The following is a 6,499-nucleotide window of genomic DNA, read 5'->3' as shown; positions in this document are numbered from 1 at the left end:
ATTGATAGAATTCCAGAGTGGGAACCAATGATATGAGGACATCTTTGAAATGTCTGAATATGTTCTTCGACATCTTTGCAAGTGACGAGGAGACCTTGACCTTAGGAGGCCTTGGCCCTCTTTGTAGCCAGAAAGATTTCACCTACAGATTTGGGTTCTCCCTTTTAAAGTCAAGGAGTCAGTCCTTCCAAAGGACACCTCCTATCATTTTACCCTCTCATCATACCTCACGTGCTGACATCTCCAAGACCCTCTGTTCCAGGTTGAGAGTATCCACTTTGGCCGGGCTGGTCTTGCAAAGAACACCACAACAGGAAATCTAGAGCCTATAGTGCTATTAATAACATCATCTAAGACTGTGTTTGCTACCCTCTTGGCCTCTTCCCACCATGACTCACTGAAGCTTTTTACACATTGTATCCATTATGCTATAGTTCCCAAAGCTCATCTTCTCTAGTGCCATTAGTTTTTAGGGGACCAGGCAAACCTTAAACTTGTCCCCCTTAATTGGATCCCTGTGCCCCCACAATCTCTTTGAATGCCTTTCACCATGATTCTTGAATGAGATCTGAGACCACTGCTGGTACCTAACACTTCTTGGCACCTTGTCTGCTAGGTTCTTGGAAGAGGAGGTGGCTATGGAGGTGAGTGGGGATGGGAGTGGGAGGATTTTTCCCTTCACTTCCCTTTTTGTGTTTTCAAATAATGGGTTTTGAGGGGGAGGGAAAGGTTAACCAGACCATTTATTTTCCATCTCCCATCGATAAAATGTCACACAGGAGAGAGGTGGCAGAAACGCACTTTCACGTTAATTTTTTTACAAGGAAGATTGACTTATGAACCTACTTTGTTATTCCCTTTCATTCAATTTCCCTGTACCTCCTTTTCTATGAAGTGTAACGGTAACCCATTATTATTTTTATTGTTGGCACGTGCCTTGTGAACCATAAAGTGTACGCTATAAATGGGAGCGCTTTTCTTTTTTTTTTTTTTTTTGTAGTTTACGAAAAACTAATATTTTTTAAATTAATTTTTTATTTATTTTCAGCATAACAGTATTCATTCTTTTTGCACCACACCCAGTGCTCCATGCAAGCAGTGCCCTCTATGATACCCAACACCTGGTACCCCAACCTCCAAATCCCCCGCCCCTTCAAAACCCTCAGATTGTTTTTCAGAGTCCATAGTCTCTCATGATTCAGCTCCCCTTCCAATTTCCCCCACCTCCCTTCTCGTCTCTAACTCCCCATGTCCATGAAAAACTAATTTAAAAACATTCATCCACCAGAGTACCCAAAGGGCTCCCATATAAACTATCTGTCGTTACATTATGTCCCGATGTGGTGCTCGATCCCAGGATCCTGAGATAATGACCTGAACTGAAGGCAGAGGCTTTAACACACTGAGCCACCAGCCCCAATGTATTCTCTTCAGTACCAGAATTTGTAACCAATTGACAGATGAAAAAGGAGGCAGTCAAGTGAAAATCAATAGGTCTTAGACCTGCAAGAAATTTGAATTAGATGAATTCAGCTACTCAGGCACTGTTTCACATTTTCAGATCTCTGCAGAAAAGGGGTTAACCTTTTTACAGCATGTAAAAAAGAAGACTATAACACATACTATGTGTAAGCATGTAAATATCAAAAAATATCCCATTAGTTGCTAAGACACACAGGGCCTATATTTTCTCTCAAATTCATGAATATGTAGGAGCAATAAGTGAGAAGTGAATGTATACTCTTCACTTCGAAGTCTTTTAGAAATCTAAAATATGACTTTCTATGGTTTGTGTCTCCATATTCCTTTATTGCCAGTTTGAACAAATCCACATGCTTTGATTCAAAGGTAATAAATTCCTCTTATTTGGAAACATGATGTTTATTTTTATTCTCTCACCCTTAGCAGGTGGTTTCATTTTAGCACACTTCAGAGTTATAATTTCATGCTTATTAAAAACATTTATTATGATCTACATAGATGAATGAAACTTTTATTTTATTAAATTATTTGACAAAAAATCTGTTATTTTTAAAAATGTATTTCCTTTAGGGTTATTTTAGAGCGTTCAGAGAGGATCTAGGAGTGTGGTATTATGTAGTTTTTAAGTAGGTATGAAATGGTTATTTATAGGATTGTTTCTTTAAGGCTTATGTATATTGTCCATTATATGCTATAAAATATTTTGAAAGTAAATTTAAGGTATGTTTTACATAGTTTATTTTTTGGAAATAAATATTGAAATGACTTGTGAAATTCAGTATATTCTCAACATTAATTTATTTTGAAATTTACCAGTTGTCTACTGAACTATTATATGGCAGATATTACTTCAGACTACACTGGTAAATGAAATACTTGGCTTTGTAGAACTTTTATTTTAATGGGTGAGACAATTCAAAGCTATAAACCTTAATAAAAATTGCATAGTGCATTCAAAAAGGATGAGTACAATGGGGAAAAAGAAAAACTCGATCAGGGTGAGAAAAATCAAGGTTGCTAGGCAGGGGATGGGGAGTTAAAATTTTTAATAGGAAGATCAGGGTAGTTACAATGAAGCTGACAATTGAACAAAGGTATGGAAAGGTGATGAATTTGCGCAGAACTATCAGCAATAAGGTCACTCCAGACAAAGGAATTGGCTATCTTGAAGGCCATAAGGTTGGATCATGCCTGGCATATCTGAGGAATAGCAAGGAGGCCACTGTGAGTGACTGAAGAGTAGCAGGGAAAGAGGTCACAGAGGTTAAATGAGTGGCTAGATCATGTAAAAGCTTAGAAGTCATTGTAAAACTCTGGCTTTTATATTTGGAAACTTACTGTGTGATAGAATTTCTGCTAATAACTGAGAGTTCAATTGTCCATAAAATTTCAAGGACTCTTATTCTAGTAAGACAGAATGAAGAGAAAGAGTTCATATTTTCACATGGTGTAACAAATGCTCAGAGATGCAAGTGTAGGAAGCTATAGGATCACAGAAGAAGGCACTAAAATCACACCAATATATTTGATGACTGTGACTATATATAAATTTGTATTTTCTAGATTTTTTATAGTCATGGAATCACACTGTATATACTATTCATTGCCTGGCTTTTCTTTTCTCAGCATCATTACTTTGAGAATCTCCAATTGTAAATAGTTCATTTTGATGTTGAATAGTAATCTCTTTAATGAATAGATCATAATTTTTCTTTGCTCTATGGATGGACATTGATGAACATTTCCACTGTTTTCAATTCTTAAAAATAAAGCTGCTATGAAATTCATATACAAGTCCCTGTATGAACATAGGGCTTGTTTCTCTTGGTTAAATGCCTAGAAGTAAAATGGCTATTTTTGTAACTGCAACATATTTTGCATTTAAAAAAATTTTCAAACTATTTTCCAAAGTGGTTGTATCATGATATATGCCAACAACAGTTTAGATTTTTTGTTGCTTCTCAATCTAGCTCAGACCAAGTACAATTAGCCTTTATAATTTTAGCCATTCTAATAGATATGTAAGCATGTCTCATTATGATTTTAATTTGTATTTCTTTAATGTCTAAATGTTGAGAAATTTGTCATGTGCCTATAAGCCATCCATATACTTTTGGTGACATGTCTCTTCCATTATTTCCTTCACATGTAAAATTGGATACTCTGTTTGGTTATTAGTAAGGTTTTTTTATTTTTATTCATATTTAAATAATCAGAGTAGATGTCCATTATCAGATATGTAATTTGGAAATCGCTTGTCCATCTTTACAGTTTCTCAATGGAGCTTTGATAGCTGTGTCTTTCAAGAAATATGCTACTTCTTTCCTGGTACACGGAGGTATGACTAGAACATTATCAATGTTGACCTTTGCAAAGAAAATCATGGCTTAAGATATATGTAGTCTGCAGTTGTTGGGAGTGTTCACCATCCTTGCCTCTAACTCATCTCTCACTGCCCACACATTCAGATATAGGGGAATATTGATTGACAAAATATTAATTGCCAAATAACACTAGTTAGAGAATAAGAAAAATGCAGGCACCTGATTATATAATATTACATAAATAAAATGTGTTTTTATAAGTGCTATTGGAAGTAAATTCCTCAATACTTTAATCACACAGAATGATGGAATCCTAGATTTTTTTTTCTTGTATTTACTAAGAAAATGATCATGCCTCAAGTATATTAAAATGGAATAGGGAAAATTAAAAATTGTTTTAAGATGATTTGCGTGTGTTGTGCGTATGTGAGAGAGAAAGTGAGAGAGAAAGAGAAAGAAAAAGAGAAAGGGAAAGACAGAGAGGTGGCTGCAGTGAATTGATGAGTTGGAGGATAGATTTTAAAGTTTTGTCTTTTGCTTTCTACATTTCTTTTTCCTTAGGTACAAGAGAACAATCAGTAATATCTCAGAAGCCTGCTGGTAACATCAGCAGAAAGAATTAGAGGTTCCCAGAAAATTAAGATGACATATAGTTTTCCTGACATAAGAAAATCATTTTTTGTCCCCAGCTATTTTCAATGATGTATACCCCACCTGTGTACTTGCCCAAGCACACTTCTTCCAAAACTTCCTGGGAGGTTCTTACAAAGAAATGCAAAAACCTCACTCCTTAAGGATTTTGAGGGAACAAGGCAATGGGAAAACTAACAGTCACCACCAGACCAGGAAATAGCCTAAGCTATTGAGACAATAAATCAGTGGTAAAACTCCTAGTGCTATTTCAAAAGCAATCAAGGCCTTGCATTCCTTGTCCCAGAAAATGAGCCCAAGACCCCATCTAGTTTCTATCTGCTCTTGAAGCCTGCAGAGTCCCTTTCCCTTGTCCAACAGTTACCTCTGCTTTATTCTAACGTTGAAGTTTCTGCCCTCGGTGGAATACAAGCTTCATTCAGGTGAACATGCAATACATATTGCACAAATACATATGTGGATGTGCATGCAGCCACAACCTTATGACCAACCATACACGGAATAATAAAACTCTCCCTTCTGAGTATTCATCTTAAATACTAAATAAAAATCTCTCTCCTGTTCAAACAGTCAAGGCTTTGGAACTTATTCCCTGTGATCTCCTTGTATGTTGTAAACAAAGATTCCTTTGTTTGACAACTCCACCTGTTTCTGTGATTCACCAAAGACTGACCTCAGTTAGTTCAGTTGCTGTAATGGCTTTCACTACTCTGATTCTACCTCTGCAAGTCTCCAAATTTAACTATTTTTTCTCCCAATTCTGCATGTTCTTGGCTTTAAACTGCAACTCTGAAGAGAAGATTTGCTTGTTTAAAAAAAAAAATCAAGAAAAGGTAGTAGTAGTTAACATTGTTACTTTGAACTTCCTGCCCTAAGGGGCTCTCCTGTTCTTTCTCTTTGACTTCCTGGACTAAAACGACAGAAATTTGGCAATACATCACTCCCCAATCCAGATTACTGCCAGAACAGTTTATACTCTTAGAAAAATATTAGTTTAAAAGATCACATAATTAAATACTTAAGCATGTAGTGTAATATAGTGGTTTACAAGAAATATATTTTGGTCATCTGAATATTTGGTTTTCAACCATGGCTACTGACTCACAGCTCCTAAAACTCTTGGGATTTCCTGTGATAAGGGTGAGAGAGGTGTGTTTTGTTCTGTTAATGAAGTGACCTTCAGACCTCACTCAAGGCAAGGGCTGTTTGCCTGAAGGACCAACCACTTGGTGAAAGCCTTCACAACTTTTTGCCTCCCCTTCCTCCCAATACAGGATTATCTGGGGAGGGAAGAGGATCTGGAGATTAGATCAGCAAATGACAATGATTTAGTCAGTCATGACTATGTCATGAAGCCTCCACAGAAAAGCTGAAAGGACTGGGTTCAGAAAGCTTTTAGTTTGTGAAATGTATGAAAAGGCAGGAAGAGTGGCAGTCTTACAGAAGGTAATAGAAGCTCTGTGCCCATTCTCCATACCTTGCCCTGTGCACTTCTTTATCTATCTATTGATTTAAATCTTCTATTATATCTTTTAATAAGCTGGCAAACATAAAGTAAGTATTTTTCTGAGTTTTGTGAGTCCCTGTAGCAAATTAAAAGAACGTAAGAAGTAGGCCACTGGGACCTCCAACCTGTAGTTGCTCAGTCACAAGCACAGGTAATAACCTGGGGCCTACAGTGAGACTGGCATCTGAGGTGGGGTTGGAGATAGTCTTGGAGGACTGATCCATTAACTGATGAAATCTTACACTATGTTCAGGTAGATAGTGTCAGAATTTAGTTGAATTCTTGGAGATCCTGCTGTTGTCTGAAAATTATTTGGCATTGTTGGTATGATGTCCTAAAACCCAAAAAGATATAGCTACCTCAAAATAAGAATACGGTTGACAGCTTATATATAATAAGTGAGTATTTCAGGGATTTAAAATATACCCAATAAATAATGTAAGGAAATAAGGAAAGATTTTGAAATAAAAACAAGAATAAGAACCTAGTGGTACTAATAGATTAAATATATGTAATCTAGTTGAATTAAGAATAC

Source organism: Mustela nivalis, assembly GCF_964662115.1.
Source record: "Mustela nivalis genome assembly, contig: HAP1_SCAFFOLD_176, whole genome shotgun sequence".
NCBI classification, from domain to species: Eukaryota; Metazoa; Chordata; class Mammalia; order Carnivora; family Mustelidae; genus Mustela; species Mustela nivalis.
The sequence above is the reverse complement of the archived record's forward strand: the minus strand, read 5'-3'. Positions refer to the sequence as shown.